Source organism: Hypanus sabinus, chromosome 18, assembly GCF_030144855.1.
Source record: "Hypanus sabinus isolate sHypSab1 chromosome 18, sHypSab1.hap1, whole genome shotgun sequence".
Lineage (NCBI taxonomy): Eukaryota > Metazoa > Chordata > Chondrichthyes > Myliobatiformes > Dasyatidae > Hypanus > Hypanus sabinus.
In genome coordinates this window covers 38161262-38181192 of record NC_082723.1, presented here as the reverse complement: position 1 = coordinate 38181192, position 19931 = coordinate 38161262, and the positions used below count along the sequence as shown (strand labels likewise).

At 43.1% G+C, this 19931-nt stretch overlaps 1 long non-coding RNA gene across 3 annotated transcripts in view; it reads left to right on the top strand.

The window, feature by feature from the left end:
- LOC132407519 (uncharacterized) overlaps positions 1–19095 on the top strand; it is a 164551-nt gene extending 145456 nt beyond the window's left edge. For 2 of the 3 annotated variants that reach the window (XR_009516494.1, XR_009516493.1), the window contains exons 3-4: positions 8334–8512; positions 17969–19095. This is a non-coding gene — a long non-coding RNA (uncharacterized LOC132407519). Of the gene's footprint in view, positions 1–4947; positions 5832–8333; positions 8513–17968 lie in introns of those variants that run through there. The other variant, XR_009516495.1, reaches the window with a different exon arrangement.
- Positions 19096–19931: the final 836 nt, after the last annotated feature.

Here is a 19931-nt window from a genome sequence, read left to right as displayed (position 1 = left end):
AGCAAACTCCACCCCATCTAAACCCCTTGCTCTAGGGAGATGCCAATTAATATTTGGGAAATTAAATCTCCCATCACGACAACTCTGTTATTATTACACCTTTACGGGATCTGTTTCCCTATCTGCTCCTTGATATCCTGTTTCTATTGGGTGGCCTTTGAAAAACACCCAGTAAAGTTATTGACCCCTTCCCATTCCTAACCTCCACCCACAGAGAATCTGTAGACAATCCCTCCATGGCGTCCACCTTTTCTGCAGCCATGACACTATCTTCATTCTCTTCCCTGGGTGTTCAATGTGAAATGGTGGAAGGATTCATGTGATAAGCAGACCCACAGAGAAAGCACTGATGGGCATATAATGCTAAAGCTATATAACCTTGGTTAGACCCCACGTGGAGTATTGTGTTCAGTTCTGGTCACCTCACTGCAGGAAGGATGTGGATACTATACAGAGAGTGCAGAGCAGATTTACAAGGATGTTGCCTGGATTGGAGAGCATGCCTTATGAGAATAGGTTGAGTGAACTTGGCCTTTTCTCCTTGGACCCATGGAGGATGAGAGGTGACTTGATAGAGATGTGTAAGATGATGAGAGGCATTGATTGTGTGGATAGCCAGAGGCTTTTTCCCAAGGCTGAAATGGCTAATGTGAGAGGGCATAGTTTTAAGATGCTTGGAAATAGGTACAAGAGAGATGTTGGAGGTAAATTTTCAGACAGAGTGGTGGGTGCATGGAATGTCAGTGACGGTGGTGGAGACGGATACAATAGGGTCTTTTAAGAGACTCTTAGATAGGTACATGGAGCTTAGAAAAATAAAGGGGTATGCGGTAGGGAAATTCTAGGCAGTTTCTAGAGTAGGTTACATGGTCGGCGCAACATTGTGGGCAGAAGAGCTTGTAATTTGCTGTAGATATCTATGTTCTATAATGGTTATGATTATCTTTATCCTAGGTGAAATAGGGTTTTGTCCTACAGGATTTATGATCCCCTGGTTTCATCGGAGGCACGCCCTGGTTTCAGTGTTGAGCTCCGGCCTCCCCTCTCTCTGGGATAGTTAAGAGTGGAGTTTAAATCCTGCTCCTCTAACAGAGCCAGGAAAAAGGCATCCACCTCATATAATAGCTATCTTTTATTCTTGGAGACAGACAAAATCATCGCTGCCTCATGCCTAATCCAAAGAAAGCAAAACAGAATTAGCACTTGGAGCATTAGGAAAGTGAGACTGCACTTGGAGTATTGTCCACAATTTGGGTAACTTTCAGTAAGAAAAGATGTTGTTGACACAGAGGGACTGCAATGCAGATTCACTGGATGAGTTCCAGGGACTGTAGAGTTACTATATAAGGAGAGATGAGCAGAGTAGGATTGTACTCTCTAGAGTCTAAAAGAATGAAAGATCTCATCAAAACATACAAAATTGTTGAAAATCTGGACAGGCCAGATACAGGGATGTGTCTCCTACTATATGAAGAGTCTTACTGGAGAGTTGATAGGTTGGGCTGAGATAAGGAGATGTCTTCAGTCAGAGAGTGGTGACCCTGTGGAATTCCCAAGTCCAAAGGACTCCGAGGCCCAGTAGGGAATCAATGGATATGTGGCTAGAGCTAGAAGGTAGCACTGAGGTAAAAGGTCATCCATGATCTCAAAAGGACTAGGCAGGAAGGGACACGTTACCTGTTTCTGCTCCTTTTTCTAATGGGGAGCATTTGGGATTGCCAGGCCTTCAGAGTTTTCAGGAACTAATGGTCTGGCACTGTTGTGAGCAACCTGGCATCAATTTATTGTATATCTTTTATTTTCCATTCCCCTGAGTACTTTCACTTTTTGTGATAAAATTATTGTCGTTTGGAGGACAGACTGTTTGACCTGCTGAGTCAAAACCAATCAGATTATTTATAGAGATACAGTATGGAACAGGCCCTTCCAGCTCTGTCGCCCAGCAACTCCCTATTTAACCCTGGCCTAATCATGGGACAATTTACAGATAGTGATGGGGTGCAGATTAAATAGATTTGTTCCGAATGGTACAAAACTTTCTCAATATTGCTGCAACTACATTAATCCAGACAAAGTGATCCTTTAGGCTCTTGACCAGTCCTTAGGTAAGATGTGAAGGATCTACGAAAAATGGCAGCGGTGGGAATGGAGCCCTGGTACTGTAAAGCGGCTACGCTACTGTGCCACAGTAATGGGCTTCAGCTGGCCCCATAAGTCAAACATCTCAGGTGATGGACACTTGAGAGAACCCACAACAGCAGCCGAGGACTAAATGACACCAGGTAGTAATCGGGAGATTATAGACAGTGAGCCAGTACACTTTGATGTACGTACTCAATATTGAACTAGAAATGGCATTCAAAGTCCTAGTCAAAATAGTTGGAATTCCACATTGGCCCTAGGTTCATCAACTGGGATGTCCATCATCCATGTTAAAGTGCACCATACAAAGGTCTTTGTAATCATAATTCAGAGTCAGGTAAGAAGTACTAGACCCCCCCCACCCCCACAAAGGACACTCAAGGACAATAGTTACACTGAAGTATTTAGGCATGTTGCACTCTCAGACATTCCTTCCTTGGAATCATCTGCCAATACTGTCGAGGTTCCCCTACTCCTAGAGAGATTTATTACTGTCTAGGTTCACCTATTCTGAGAGGCACGTGTGACTAGTAATGCAGCAGTTAGTCCACATTACTAGTTATCTCATAAGAGGTTTGTGGTAAGCTTTCTTTCTTAATGGCTGCATGGACCATGATGGTTCATATGAACCTGCTGCCTTATCCTTGCTGGACATGAGTGAGCTGCTATTGAAGAAACCTTTAGTGAAACTCCAGTATATCACGATGCATGCCGGTGATGCTAAAACCTGATTCTGATTCTGAGAGAGTACACACTGCTGATGAGAGTGTAGACACTTGGGTAGTGATGGGATGCAGATTAAATAGATTTGTTCTGACTGGTGCAAAACTTTCTCAATATTGCTGCAACTACGTTAATCCAGACAAAGTGATCCCTTAGGCTCTTGACCAGTCCTTCGGTAAGATGTGAAGGATCTATGAAAAATGAGTAAATTGCAAGAAAACCCTGTCTCTTACCCATTCCAGGACCCTCAGCTTCATGTGGCTGCTCCTGGAGAGTAAATATATGACTATCTGGTTAATGCATTAAAATTAGACTTCAGTTCAAGGCTTGAACTTTAGATAATAGCTAAAGAAATAGAAGCAAAAAGAGAGAAAAAAAAGTCTGGTTCTTTTTGGTGGAAGATGATAAGGGCAGTATTGGTAAGGAGTGTTGTAAAATGCGACAACTCTTGTGTCTCCTGGGTATTCAAGACTGACTGATTTTAATCTCAACCAAATAACCAACTAATTTCAATTTCATCTAATTAATTTCAATTTTTGAATCTATGGTAGGAATATTAAAGAGAGAGCGAGGCACCTGAAGGGATTTTCAGTAAATTTTATTTTTTTTGTAATACATTCTCGATGTGACTTATGTAGGTCACCCTGAGAAGCGGCTGCTTCAAAGGCACATTCTCTTGCTGGCACAGAGGGCGGTTTTCATGTGGAATTTTCTCTAGCAAACCATCACTAAAGCAGAGTTCATGAAAGGGAATTAGATAATTTCTTGGGGGAAGAATAAAGGAATATTAAAGGATTCAGAAAAGAGATCAAGATTGGGATTAAACTAGTAGGTAATAAAGAGTATGGGGTGAGGAGGGGACCAGGATTATCCTAAATGGGGAAGGAATATCCATTAAGGAGTATCTGAGCCAAGGGGTTGTCGAACAGGAGACAATGGGATTAGACTAAATTGAAATTAGAAGCTATGGAGTCTAAGCAGGTCTAAACTTGAGCAGCATATTAAGTGAGATGGGGAGTGAGGAGAGAACAAGAGTTAGAATCAGATGTTAATGGAAAAGAGCAGGAGATTGGGTTTAGTTTCTGAGATGCTAGAGTGTGGCAATTATGCAGGACACTGGGATTGGACTGGGTTGGTAACTAAAAGACAGAAGACAGAGCAGAAGAATGAAAGTTAACTAGATGGCTTTTACAAAAAGAATTCTGGCTTATTTAAATGATGGGAGATATGGCCTACTTTTATGCTGGAAGATTCTATGAGTCAATTGCTTTGAAATTAGTATTAATATTCATGAAGCAAAAGAGAAATATATTCAAGGCAGGAGATGAAAATCGGAATTTTCTCTCTTTCTCCCATAAAGAAAGGTAGGGGAATTATTGTCCCAATGTTCAGAACTATGTTTGTCCCTCTATCAGCACCACAATAAAAAGAATCATTTCTCTTCTGAAGCTGCTCCCCAGGATTGAGGGTGATGTACATAGGTTGTGAGATGGCTGAGAAGCTTATTGTAAGATCAGCAGATTTTATCACAGGTGGGGCAGCAGGGCAGGTTACTAAGGGAGGAGGTGTGATCCACCATCTTCACTGGATTTCTGTTTGCAGTCAGTGAAGAAGCTCGAGGTTCACAGCCCCCTTCCGGATGCTCTATTTCCATTTTAAGTGCTTTTGGACCAGGATTCCGATGTCTGTGAGAATGGTTCACACCATTTCACAAACATGAGAATACCTGCAGACACTGGAAATCCAAAGCAACATGCACAAAATGCTAGAGGAACTCAACAGGTCAGGCAATGTCTTTGGAAAAGAGTGAACAGTCGATGTTTTGGCCGAGACCCTTCACCATTTTGCAGATGCTTTGGGGCATTCTTGAAATACTTTCTTTGTCTCTCAAGAAAACTCTTAAATATTTTAAGAGTCTGAGATCTGGGGTACGAATGACCATAGGTTGCCCATCACAGAATCATAAATAATAAGTGACCAGTCTCACATTATTGGTTATGGAGTTTGTTGTGTGAAATTTAGCATTACAGTGACAATAGTTCAATAGTACTTTAGAGTTAACCGTAGGGTGAGAAAGCACATTAAATTCACATCTCTTCCTTGTTTTTTTCCTTCTCAGAGGTGAGTTCTCCTAAGTTACATTTGGGCCCCAAGACAGCTGGTGTGAGAGGATATTCAAGATGGGGGAAGTGTTTCTGAGGTTATGCCCTAGCAATATGAATATTTAACACTTGCCAAAGAACTCATCCGTCTAATCTCCTTTCAGGAGAAGGTCTTCCTGGGGATCCGGGACTATAGATAAGTGGAGGCACCAGGGAAACCAGGACAGATCTCCTTAATGCAGAGAAAGTTAAGAGAAGAGCTATTAAAACAAGGAGAAAAATTTTACTAGTTAGAAGGTCAGTAGTCAGAGGACACAGACATAAGGTGATTGGTAAAATAACTAGCTGAAAGTTGAGAGGTTTTTTTGACATAGCAAGTTGCAATCTGGAACTAATTACATGAAAGAATGGTAGTAACAGATTCAAAAACAACTTTAAAAAAAATTAGATAAATAGTTGAGAGAAGGAGCATTGTAGACCCATGGAACTATTTGGATAGAGCTATCAAAGGTCTGGCACAAATATGTTTGGACCAAATGTTTCCTTTCATTATTAATTTCAAGATATCCTGCTGAGCATTTGATTCTGGAAGATGTCATAGGTGACACTAGTTAATTTCTCTCCTGATATCCAGGTGAGCACTTTTCACTAGATTATAATAAAGAATGGGAAACTAGTTTTTCCCCTGTATAAGCCCATGTCCTGTTTCATCCTTTTGAATTTGGCAACAGTGGTGATTCTCGCACCAGCCACCTGAGAGGGCTTCGGAGGCAGCACCTCTGGTTACGCGGAGTTCCATTGGCATTGCAATAGTGTCAGTTTGCCACTATCAGTGCCTGGAAGTTCAAATTATTACCTACTCAGGTAAGTCACTGATAAATAGCTCCGGCTTTTAATGACACGATTGAAATGGGAATGTGCCTGTAGTAGACATATTTACAGCTGTTGGATCCCAAAAACCAGAATTCCCCTTCCAAACAATCGCCTCTTCTTTAACCTCTAAGATGTGCCATAAAATCACCCCTTTTGACCAAATTTTAGATAATCAGTCCTAATGCATCCTTATGGATACAACACTTAAGGTGTTACATTCAAATGCACATGGTATACAGAATAAGGTAGATGATCTTGTAGTGCATTTAGAGACTGGCAGGTATGACGTTGTGGGCATTGCTGAGTTGTGGCTGAAAGAATATTATAATTAGAAGCTTAACATTCAAGGATATGCATTGTATGGAAAGTTCAGGCAGGTAAGCAGAGGGGTGGGGTGGCTCGGTAAAAAAAGGAAATCAAATCCTTAGAAAGAGGTGACATAGGATCAGAAGATGTAGAATCCTTGTGGGTAGAGTTAAGAAACTGCAAGGGTAAAAAGATCCTGATGGGAATAATATACAGGCCTCTGAATGGTAGTCAGGATGTGTAATTTATAGAATGCCTAGAAGATGTCTCTTTAGAGCAGCTTGTGATTGAGCCCACTAGGGTGTTGTGTAATAAACCGGTTTTGATTAGGGAGCTTAAGATAAAGGAACTCTTAGGAAACAGTGATCATAATATTATAAAATTTATCCTACAATTTGAGAGGGAGAATCTAAAGTCAGATATATCAGTATTACAGTGCAGTGAAAACAGTTATAGGGGCATGAGAGAGGAGCTGGCCAAGATTATTTGGAAGGGGACACTGGCAGGGATGAAGACAGAGGAGCAATGGCTGGAGTTTCTGGGAACAATTTGGAAGGTGTGGGATAGATACATCCCAAAGAAGAAGTATTTTAAAGGCAGGATGTCACAACTGTGGCTGACAAGGGAAATCAAAGCCAACATAAAACAAAAGAGAAGGCATATAATAGAAGAAAAAATAGAGGAATTTAGAGAATTGGGAAACTTAAAAACCAACAGAAGGGAAATAAAAAAAACCATAAGTGGGGAAAAGATGAAATATGAAGTTAAGCTAGTCAATAATATTAAAGAGGATATCAAAGTTTTTTTTCCCAGATACACAATGAGTAAAAGAAAGACGGAAGTAGATATTGGACCAAAGGACAGTGAAGCTGGAGAGGTAGTAACGGGGTACAAGGAAATGGCGGTTGAACTGAATAAGTATTTTGCATCAGTTTTCTCTGTGGAAAACACTAGCAGTATGCCAGAAGTTCAAGAATGTCAGGGGGCAGAAGTGAGTGCAGTTGTTATACTAGGGAGAAGGCGCTTGGGAAAGTGAAAAGGGTGAAGGTAGATAAGTCACCTGGACCAGATGGACTAACCCCAGGGTCCTGAAAGAGGTAGATGAAGAGATTGTAGAGGTATTAGTAATGATCATTCAAGAATCACTAGACTCTGGAATGGTTCCGGAGGAGGAAAATTGCAAATGGCACTCCATTCTTCAAGAAAGGAAAGAGGCAGGAGAAATGAAAAAATGGGCCAGTTAGCCTGACCTCAGTGGTTGGGAATACATTGGAGTTGATTGTTAAGGGTGTGGTTTTGATGTACTTGGATGCACTTGATAAAATAGGCCATAGTCAATATGGTTTCCTTAAGGGAGAATCTTGCCTGACAAATCTGGAATTCTTGAGGAAATAACAAGCAGGATAGTCAAAGGAGAATCAGTGGATGTTATGTACTTGGATTTTCAGAAAGCCTTTGACCTGAGGCTATTTAAGAAGATAAGAGCCTATGGTTTTACAGGAATTATACCAGCATAGATAGAGCATTGGCTGATTGGCAGGAGACAAAGAGTGGGAATAAAGGAAGCTTTTTCTGAGCTCCTGGTGACTAGTTGTATTCCCCAGTGGTTGGTATTGGGACAGTTTCTTTTTACTTTGTACGTCATTGATTTGATGACAGAATTGGTGGCTGTTTGGCTAGTTTGCAGACAATATAAAACTAAGTAGAGGGGCAAGTGGTGTTGAGGAAGAAGGGAGGCAACAGGAGGATTTAGATTAGAAGAATCGGCAAAGAAGTGGCAAATGGAACAGAGTTGAGAAGTGTATGGCCATGTACTTTGATAGAAGGAATGAAAGCGTAGACTATTTTGTAAATGGGCAGAAACTTCAAAAATCTAAGGTACAAAGAGATTAGGAGTCCTTGTGCAGGATTCCCTAAAGGTTAATTTGCAAATTGAGTCTATGGTGAGGAAGGCAAATGCAACATTAGCATTCATTTTGAGAGGACTAGAATTAAAAAGCAAGGATGTAATGCTGAAACTTTATAAGGCACTGGTTGATGGGTTCTTGATTAGTCAGGGTGTGAAAGGTTACGGGATGAAGGTAAGAGAATGTGTTTGTGAGGGAAATGGATCAGCCATGATGAAATGGTGAAGCAGATTCATTGGGCCAAATGGCCTAATTCTATTCCTGTGTCTTATTTTTTCAGTCTTGTGGATCGCATCACCTGTCAGGGGGATGTATTGCGGTCAAAGAGAGCAGCACAGATTTTCCAGGTCTAATTGCAGGCAATATTGGCAGGAGGTTGCTAGGAAAAGATGTTCATCACTTGGCTGACCTGCATCGCAAAAGAAGTCATGAAATCATGATCTCAGAAGATTGATCAAGGTGAGTTCTCATAGCTTCCCTTCAGTGCAGCAACAACTCACTTCATTTCTATTTGCATTCTGTTAACAATCCTTCTCTCACTTACAATCATAAACAAGAGAAGATCTGCAGATGCTGGAAATCCAAGTAACACACACAAAATGCTGGAGGAACTCAACAGGGCAGGCAGCATCTTAGGAAAAGAGTAAACAGTCGATGTTTCAGGCCAAGATCCTTCATCAGGACTGGAGAAAAAATAATGAGAGGTCAGAGTAAGAAGGTAAAGGGAGGGGAATAAGAAATACAAGGTGGTTGGTGATAGATGAAACCAGGAAATGGGGAGGGTTGAAGTAAAGAGCTGGGAAGCCGATTGGTGAAAGGGAAATGGGGCTGGAGAAGGGGGAATCTGATAGGAGAGAACAGAAGGCCATGGAAAGAAAAGGGAGAGGAGCACCGGGGGAGGTGATAGGCAGGTTAAGGAAATAAGGTGAGAGAGGGAAATGGGAATGGAGAATGGTGGGGGGGGGCATTACCAGAAGTTTGAGAAATTGAGGTTCATGCCATCAGGTTGGAGGCTACCCAAACAGAATATAAGGTATTGCAGCATCAGTAGAGGAGGCCATGGACTGACATTTTGGAACGGAAATGGGAAGTAGAATTAAAATGACTGGCCTCTGGGAGATCCCTCATTTTTCTGGAAGATGGAACATAGATGGTCAGCAAAGAAACCTCCCACAATCACGTTGTCTACTACAGTTGAAAAGCCAGGATTCAAACACAAAGAATTTGAGTGGAAGCTTGCTGTCCATACATGTCTATGCCAGTGCTGAAGTAAGTTCCATAAGCCTCCTCAGCTCCATGTTCAGCCCAGACCACCTCCACTCACCCACCACAACCCATTTCAGATTCAGAAATGGGTCATCCCCACCATCAAACCCCTCATTACTTCAGCTCACTGGTATCCCTTTTAATGATGCACACTAGTCATCTGAATGAATTCTTGAGACAGTGACTTTCACACAGTCACCAGCACAAGAGATTCTGCAGATGCTGGAAATCTTGAACAAATCCTCAAAATGCTGGTGGAACTCAGCAAATCAGGACTGATGAATGGTCTCTGCTACTTATTCCCTTCCATAGATGCTGCCTGATCTGCTGAGATGACCTCCCAGCATTTTGTGTGTGTTGCTCCATACAATCACCAGTCTCTGAAGTTGGTGAAGCTTCTTCTGAACACCTTGCGATACCCTGTGAAGTAATGTTACAGTTATATAAGATCTGAGTTAGACCCCACTGGGAGTACTGTGTTCAGTTCAAAAAGGATGTGGATGCTACAGAGAGAGTGCAGAGGAGATTTACAAGGATGTTGCCTGGATTGGAGAGCATGCCTTATGAGAATAGGTTGAGTGAACTTGGCCTTTTCTCCTTGGAGCAACAGAGGATGAGAGGTGGCCTGATAGAGGTGTATAAGATGATGAGAGGCATTGATCGTGTCGATAGCCAGAGGCTTTTTCCCTGGGCTGAAACAGCTAACACAAGGGGGCATACTTTTAAGCTGCTTGAATGTAGATGCAAGGGGGATGTTGGAGGTAAGTTTTTTACACAGAGAGTGGTGGGTGTGTGGAGTGCACTGCCAGTGATGGTGGTAGAGGAGGATACAATAGGGTTTCTTAAGAGACTCTTAGATAGGTACATGGAGATTAGAAAAACAAGAGGGTTATGCGGTAAGGGAGTGGGTTACATGGTTGACACAACATTGTGAGCCAAAGGGCCTGTAATGTGCTGTGTTCTTTGTCCTAACACACACAAAATGCTAGGGGAACTCAGTAGGCCAGAAAGCATCTATGGAAAAGAGTACAGTAAATGTTTCGAGCCGAGACCCTTCAGCAGGACTGGGTTTATTAATAACATTTTTTTAATTGTGAACTTGGTCATGGATCTTAAACACAAGCTTTACTTCTCTCTCCACAGCTGCTGCCTGGCCAGCTGAATATTTCCATTTTTTTTCTATTTTTACTTCAGATTTCCACTATCTGCTCTGCTTTCCTTTTGTTATTGTATTGTACAAACTACACCCCCCCAACCGCAGTACTGATATTCCCCAGAATTGAAAATACCTTTTCTTCATCTGTCTCGCTGAACCTCTTACTGATTTCAGAGATCTCTACCTGGTTATTCCTGTGTTTAATCATGCAGACTGGTATATTACTGTGCTGAACTAACTCTACATTTTGCAGTTTTTTTTCTTTCTGTGCAGCAGAGTTTTAATCATTATAAGGTTGCACTTAAACACCCAGATAGAAAGCAATGACCAAAAGCACCATTGAGGAAAAATAGGATTTGCTGCCTCACGCTCAGCCTCCGGATCTGACATCCTTGCCTCATTAATCACTGCTCCCAGACACCCTGCCAACACTACACAGCACAAAGCCTCCGCTGCTCCAGCCAATAAGCAGCCGTTGCCAAGGAGATGGCCTTTCCCCTTGCAAGGTTTTCATAGATTTTTATTTTTACCTTGGCATTCTGGGAATCAGAGGCAGGCTCAGATGGCAACGGGAAACCAGGACAGGAATGATTATTAAAAACCCAACCAAGAAGCGGCAAGCTGATGTCTCTGCAGAGAAAACCCAGCAAAAATAAAAAAGCTTTTACTCATCATAAATACATTATATTTATTTTGCCGCTCCAGTAAACTCACGGATTTGCTGAATCTCTCTCCTTTAACACTCTTTCCTCTCCTGATTACATTAGCAGTAGTTGCACAGGCTCTTCTGCAGGTCCTTCACTTAAACCTTCATTCTTCATGTATAGATCAAGACATTGCAACAGTACCCTACTGTATTTAGATGAGGACATTCTTGCTGAAAATCCAGGATGTTACTCCCAGTTTTGAGGGAGCAGTGCACAAGAGGAATCACTAATTATCAATTGGAGTTGGAATTGGTTTATTATTGTCATATGTACCATGTTACAGTGAAATACTGTTCAAACAGATCAGATCATTACATGGTGCATTGAGATCAAGTAAGGTAAAACAATAATAATGCAGAATAAAGTGTAACAGCTGCAGAGAAAGTGCAGTGCATGTAAACAATAATGTACAAGATCAAAATAAAGTACGTAGACCATGAGGTCAAGAGCCCATCCTATTGTACTAGAGATTCACTTAGTACCCTTGTAAGAGTAGGATAGAAATCTATAGAAGAGTGGGGTATGTGCTTTCAGGTTTTTGTATTTACTGCCTAACTGAAAAGGGGAGAAGAGAGAAGGTCCAGGCTGGGTGGGATCTTTGATGATGCTGGTGGCAAGAAGTATGGACTGAGCCCATAGAGGGGAGGTTGGTTTCCATGGTGTGCTGAGGTGTGTTCACAATTCTGCAGTTTCTTGTGGTCACCTGCAGAGGGGTTGCCTATTATGCATCCAGATAGGGTGTTTTTTATGGTGCATCAGTAACAATTGGTAAGGGTTGACGGGGACATGGCAAATATCTTTAGCTTCCTGAGGAAGTCGATGTGTTGCTGAGCTTCCTTGGCTGTGCTGTCTGCATGGTTGGGCAAGCACAGGCTATTGGTGATGGTTACTCCTAGGAACCTGAAGCTCTCAGCCCTCTCAAACTCAATACAGTTGACGTGCACCGCCCCCCTTCCTGAAGTCAATGACCAGCTCTTTTGTTTTGCTGACAGTGACGGAAAGTTTGTTGTCATGACACCATGCTACAAAGCTCTCTATCTTCTTCCTGCACTCATTGTTGATGATCCTTTGTGACCACAGGAAACCTTCTGTTTCGAGATAAACATGGGATGTCTCCATGGTGTCCCAGATCATGTTTACCCTTCAACCAACATCAACGAAACTGATTTTCTAATCATTATTACTTCAGTGGCAGTGCCCAATTACAATAGTAACTCCAATTTAAAAGTAGTTCTTTCATCCAAAGTTCACACTGAATGGGGCCTCATAGTCAGTGGCCGCCTCTAGTATTCCTCAGAATGTTGTAGCGGGGAAAGTGTTCTGATCCATAACAATGGATGAATGAAAATCCAAATCAGAATGTTGTGTAACTTGAATGAGAATTGATGGCTGATGCTCTTCCTAAGGTATTGATAGCTGTGGGGCTGTGAACTTGGGTCGATGCATTTGCTACAGGCATTCTTGCCCAGTATGTGGATTGTACACATGACATCGGTGATGATAGTGGGGAGTCCTGCCGCTGTGCCCTTTTGATGATCTTGGATGCTCTTCCTGCAAATTGCATGCCTTCTGTTTCCTTTGTCATTTTCTGAATCCAGAAGCAGGTTTTTAATCACTGACATACTGTATGTTGTGAAATTTGTTGTTTTGCAGCAACAGTACAGTGCAATACATATATAAATATATATTACATTAAGAGAAGTGGTGCCATGGTAATGTAGCGATTAACGCGACACTATTTCAGTCTGGGGCATTGGAGTTTGGAGTTCAATTCCTACAGCCACCTGTAAGAAGTTTGTACGTCCTCCCTGTGAACTCCAGATGCTCCGGTTTCCTCCCACATTCCAAAGACATACCTGATAGTAGGTTAATTAGACATTATAAGTTGCCCTGTGATTATGCTAAGGTTAAACAGGTGGGTTGCTGGGTGGTGTGGCTTGTTGGCCTGGAAGGGCCAGTTTTGCTCTGTATCTCTAAATAAATAAATAGGGCAAAAAAGACAGCAAAAATAGTGAAGTATTGTTCATGAGTTTATGGACTGAATGGTAAAGGGGCAGAAACAGTTTCTAAGACATTGAGTGTTTATCTTCAGGCTCCTCCCTGATGGGAGTATTGAGAAGAGGGCGTGTCCGGGATGGTGGGGGTCCTACATGATCGATGTCACCTTTCTGAGGCATCTACCTTTGAAGATGTCCTCAATGGTAGGGAGGCTGGTGCCTATGATGGAGCTGGCTGGGTTTACAACCCTCAGTAGCTTTTTTTGATCCTGGGCATTGGTATCTCCATACCAGACAGTGATGCAACCAGTCAGAATACTCTCCATGGTACCTCTGTAGAAATTTTCTACAGTCTTTAGGACATACCAAATCTTCTCAAACTTCTAATGAAATGTAGCTGCAGGCTTGCCTTCTTGGTGATTGCATCAAGATGTTAGACCATGATAGACCTTCAGAGATGTTGACACACAGGAAATTGAAACTGATTGCTCTTTCCACTGCTGACCCATCAATGTTCTCTTTTTCTCTCTGCTTCTTTTGTCTTTAAACATCTATTTATCTGTACGCATTTTATATTTCCTTCTTCATGCACCGTCTCTTCTGACTCCTGCAATGTTATCTCCAGGTCCCCACAGAGTCTTCTTTGGCTTCCTTCCATTTCTCTTCTGCATTCTGATTCTTGGCAATATCATCTAACGTGTTGGGTTACTGCTGTAGCTTACAATACCCAGATCTAACTCACCATCATTTCTCTCCAACCTTCAGCCACTCCTTACTTCAGGAGTCTTAGAATTGTACAGCATGTGAACAGGCTAATTAGTCCAACTCATCCACACTGACTAGCAGACTCTGTATGCATTAGTCCCATCTCCCAGGACTTGGGCCACTCTATAACTATGCCTAGGTTATTCAAGTGCTCTCCAGACACTTGTCAGTGACTCTGCTTCCACCTGCCTCTTCAGCACCTTATTCCAGAAACTCACCACTTTCACCGGGTCCCTCATATCCTCGTTTACTCTCTTCAGCCTTACCCTAAATGCGTGTCCTCCCTTTTGATCTATAATCAGGATCCAGTAGCACCATCACTCAAGTCGAGTATGACATTCTTCCAAGGGACTGTCCATTTAGTGGGTCTTCAGGTGGTTATAGAGGCTGATTCCAGTATCCTCATATTCTGGTGCAGTGTGGACACGAGTAAGTGGTGCCTGTGGTAAATGGTTGGCTTTTTTGTTTGTTCATTCTCCACTTTCGCAGCTGCCTCTTGTTCTCTGCGGCACAATGTTGTCATGTAGCACAGCTCCCTCCTGGACAGATTTTTCCGGGTGCATCTATTGCGTGTAATCTCTTCACAGTTTCAGGCTGATTTTCATGTTGTCATTGAAGTTGTTTCCTTTGCCCACCAGGGTCTCACTCATCTTCCTTCAAATGGAAGTAAAGGATCTGTTTGGGGAGACAGGAGTTAGGCACCCTGATGACATGACCTATCCACTGTGGTCTGTGTTGCTTTAACATAGTGGAGGTGCTGTTCATGTTGGTCTCCTCCAGTACGCAGGTGTTAGTGTGTCTGTCCTTCCAAATGATCCTCAAAATCTTTCATAAAGTTCTTTGGTGGTATTGTTCCAGGGCTTTCAGGTTCCAACCATAGGTGTTCCATGATTCAACTCCATACAGTAATATAGGAAGGATGACTACTCTATAGACCAAAAGTTTTTTTTGGACTTGTGTGTCATGGTCTTCAAAGACTCTTTTCCTAAATCTTGCATAGGCTCCATTAGCTCTACTCAGATGGAGGCTGATCTATGAGCAGTCTGTTTTTGAGGAGAGAATGCTGCCAAGGCAGGGAAAGTGGTCTACATTTCAATTGTCAACTTTTATGGGAGCTGGATAACTGGCTGGTTGGCTGGCGGCTGATATAGGACCTGTATTTCATTTTACATTCAAAACAAGACCCAGGGCCTGATATGCCATGGCAAAAGCATTCAGGATACATAGGCAGTCTTCCTCAGGGTGTGCTGTGACGGCGTTGCCATCGCATATTGAAGTTCCACTCATGTTAGTGATGGCCTTGTTCTTGAACCAGTTGAGGCTGAAAAGCCTGCTGTCCATTCTATACACAATTGGGATTCCTTGTAGCAGGTCTAGGCCAATGAGGTGAAAGATTGCAAGGACAGCAAATAGGATGGGTGCAATGATGCAGACCTGTTTGATAGTGAAGGGTTCAGATTCAGCCCCACTATTGCTGACATGCCATCATACAATAGCCTCAGTGTTTGTAAGTACTTGTCAGGACAATCATGTCTTGATAGTACATGCCAGAGAGATTGGTGGTCTACTGTATCAAATGTATTTATTAAGTCTATGAAACCCAAGTACAAGTGTTGCCTTTGTTCATGACATTTTTCCTGTAATTGGCATGTCTGCGGTATCTCTAGATGGGCAGAAATTACCCTGTGATTCAGGGAGTGCTTCAGAAAGCAGAAGGAATCGGTTGGTTAGGGTACGTGCAAGCATTTTGCCTGTTGTTGACAGAAGGGAGATGCCTCTGTAATCAGCACAATCTGCCTTGTTTCCCTTCTTGAATATGATGACTATTAGAGCCTCCCTGAGCTCTAAGGATAGTTGTTCCTCAGGAAAAAGGCATGAACATGGTGCAGGAGTACCACCTTCCTTTGACAATCTCAGGAATCAGTGGTTTTCATGCTTTTCAGGCTTCTGATGGCATCATGGACCTCTTTCATACTGGGAGGTTCCCCCATATTTTCTCTTTCTCTCTGGAGGAACTGGTTAGTAACCTTTGATTCAGCAGTAAAGAAGTCATGGTTAAGAAGTTATTGAAAGTGCTCTCTCCATCGATCGTTGATATCCTTCTGATCCTTTAGCAAGTTCTTCCAATCCTCTGTGTGCAGGGGGTTTAATCTGAAGTAACTTGGATTGCTTTGGCAGAACTGAAGAAGCGTCTCGTATCACCAGATTCTGCCCATCTCTGGACTTGCAGGACTTCCACAGTCCAACAAGAATTCTTTAGCTCCCTGACCCTGTACAGGTCACTTGCCTTGGCTTTGGAGTAACCTCTTTTGGCCTTGCTGCCAATGTCATTCTTCCAGGCACAAGAGGTTTTTCTTTTCTTGGAGATAAGTTTTTATATCTCAATGTCATTATCATCAAATCAATCCTGATGTTTTCTGGACTCAAAGATATTTTTGCAGGTTTTGGGGATGGTGGATTTAAGCAGAACCCAGTGTTCATCAATGTCTCAGGATATTTCTGTTGGAGTTTTGTCCCAGACAAGGCCTGAAGGTACTCTTGGGTGTCAGTATCAAGCAGGCTCATAAGTTTTAGTTTTGGCCTGGTCCTGTCCTCCTCCTTTTCATGAGTCTTATGGACATGGTGGAACAGATCAGGCAATGATCTGTCCAACAGTCATCTGTGCCAATCATGGCCCTCGTGATATACACATCGCAGCAGCCCCTAGCTCAGTCAAAGAGTTGCCACTGTGTAGATCAGGATGCTACCAAGATGTCTGGAAATAGTTTTTCTGGCAGAAGAGAGTGTTCATGAAGAAATTGTCCTCAGCACATACAGAGAGAAGTAGTGCTCCATATGAGTTGATGTTGCCAATGTCTTCCTTTCCTGTGGTACCCTCCCAAAGGTTGAAGTGCTGACCAACCCTGGCATTGAAGTTCCTTAAGAGAATTACTTTTAAGGAACCTTTCCCAGCCCCTCCTCACGAAGAGCGAGCAGAGTGGATCCTAACTAGGGCTGCTCAGTCATGGGTGCAGCTGCCGAAGGCTCTTTCTGCCTCAGTCCAAGAGCCCAGCAGCTGAATCACGGCCCAATGTGGCAGCTCATGACTGGGGCCTTCCAGACCTCACAATCCTGCCCCCTTACTGATCACCATGAGATTTAATCCGGGATGTTAGGGTGGATCCCCTTAACAGAGAGCACTCGTGCATGACTTGGTTTAACGTGGGGAGGCAGACGCATGGGCTTTTGCCACACGGTCCTTTCCAGATCGGGGGTCAGGGTCCGAGGGCAAGACGACTGGGGACCCTTCACTGCTGCTTCCTTCCTCTGGCTTCACTGCCGTTGTGTTGGGTCATCATCTTCTGCCAGCTCCACCACTGATACCGCGGTTGGGTCGCTCTTTGTCCGGCGTTGCCCTCTTGACCTTACCACCATAGGTGACCCTACCAGGAGCTAAACTTCAGACGGCATCTCTCTCAGGATCTGAGGAACTTGCAGGTCTGTCCAACATGACAAAGGGACAATCCTCAGTTCCTGATCTGCCACATGCTGATAGGGCAAAAGGTTTCCTGCATTCCAGTCTGGAGATACCCCTATAAGGTTCTGCCTTATTCATTCCCCCATAACCTCTTCTGTTCCAGGAGAACTGACATGGCTTCTCCAGTCTCAGGCCTCACGGCAGCTGAAAGATTTAACTCTGAAGATGCCTGAGAGGTCAGAGATTTGGGAGAGTTGTTGGGCCAGAGGAGATTACAACAGTACAGCAATAACAAAGGCTAAAATGGGAATTTTAAATTCAAGGTATTACTTAACCAGGGGCCAGTAGTCATAGAGATGATGGATGAACAGCAAGGGGTGCATTAGAACACAGACAACCGCCCAGCAGCATATCCTCATAGCAACCTCAGTGCAATAGAGGTGTTAGTCTAGACTTGGTTCTCAAGGCTTTGACGGGGAATGCACCTTAGGGGGAATGATGGGGAGTGGTTGACTTGAAACGAAGAGGCATTGTAGTTGATTAAGTTATTTTTATTTACGTTTACAGCATGAAACAGGCCCTTCTGGCTCAACGAGTCCCACTGCCCAGCAAACCACCCAATTTAATCCTAGCCTAATCACAGGACGGTTTACGACAACCTGCTAGCCTTTATGCCTTTGGACTGTAGAAGGAAAGCAGAGCACCCAGAGGAACAGCAAGCGGTTCAGGTGGTACAAACTCCTTACAGACAAAGCCGGAATTGAACTCCCAACTCGGGAACACCCCGAGCTGTAATAGCATCGCACTCTCCACTACGCTATCATGCCTCCCCCCAGAGATAACTGGAAGAAGCAGTGCCATGGCAAACGTTGACTGGTGCAGCCATTAACATTAACAAGTTCTGCACTAAGGTGAGGACATAGGACAAGCTCTCAAACTACCAGCTTATTCACGAAGACCATGTCTGTGCTCCACATTCCTATGCTGGCTCCATTTCCCTTGAATCACTAATATCTGAAAGATCCTGTTGATCTCTGTTCCCAGGGACATAACCCATTGAGTCCCATTTTAAAACTACAAAACACACGGCTTCAACTTCCCGGTTTGCACCAAGCTGTCTGTAGCAGATTTGAAAACTGAGGAATGGTGTCTGGAATCTTGGCTAAAGATTGAAAGGTCTTAAAGATTAAAGATTAGCTTCATTCAACACGTACATTGAAACATATAGTGAAATGTGTTACTTGTGTTAAATCAAATCTGCCAGGATTGTGTTGAGCAACCTCTAAGTGTCACTGTGCTTCTAGTGCCAACATTGCATGTCCGCGACTCACTAACCCTAACCGTACGTTTTCGGACTGTGGGAGGAAACCTGAGCACCTGGAGGAAACCCACACAGTCATAGGGAGAACATACAAACTCCTTACAGACAATGGCAGGCATTGAAACCCTGATTTTACAGCTCATGCAGTAAAATACTGCGCTAACCACAATGCTACTGCGCCGCCTCATCATGACATTAAATAACCGGGGAAATTTTGAAGAAACAAAACCCAGATGATTGCAGTCCTTCAGATGTGAGGGAGGATTTGTAGACTTGGGAGGGTTCTCTGTCTTTAAATCAAAAAATAATTGTTGCACAAGATCTTGCTTCTTTTTTTAAAAAAAAAAGGAGGTGCCAATGATGGTAGGAGACTGCCAGCACCAAACCAGAGAGGCATCGACTTAAAATGAGCAAAACCTCAGGCAAGACTTGAGGCGAGAAGTTTCCTCCTCAGAGTAGAAACTAGGACAGACAGCAGCTGGATGAGCTCTGCCTGCCCCGTTTTCAAATAGTACAGTAGGAACGTTCATCTCCATGTGGGAGGGCAGACAGGACTTCTCACCTGAAAGATGGTGTGGCACTGGAGAACATCAAACCAATTTCTGAGCTGGTCTTTAACTTTCTGACATTAGCCTTCCCAAAACTTAACATCTTGTTGAAGATGGTTAAAAGGAAAGATCCCAGCATTCGAATTTTGGGTCATCACTTTTAAGAACTATTCTACCCCCAAGCCTCCTGACCCACAACACACAAACAGTACATATATTAAGCAGAAAGGAGTTGTATTCCCTGGCCGGGGGTGTAGTATTGTCATAGCTGAGTGCTGCCAGTGGTGTCCTGACTGCAGTCTGTAACTCTCTGGCTAAGAACTTAATATGAACTCATTGCAAGAAGGAAGTAACTTCCTAAATCTTGACAACGATAACTACTTGCAATCATTTTATGTCTAAAATTTAGAAAAGTGCCTGAAGGTGCTTCACAGGAGCTTAACAAAATAGAATTTGGCACTGAGCGAGATAGGGGGTTTTCAGACTAATGGCAGAGAGCCTAGCCCAAACATTAGGCCTTAAGGGAGTGTCTAAAATGAGGAGAGCTGACAGGACAGTCAGAGAGGAAATTCCAAAGCTGAGGGATGAGTAGGGTGAAGGCATGGCTGCCAATGAATGGCAGACTGAAGTTGTTATGGTGATATGTGAAAGGCCAGGATTA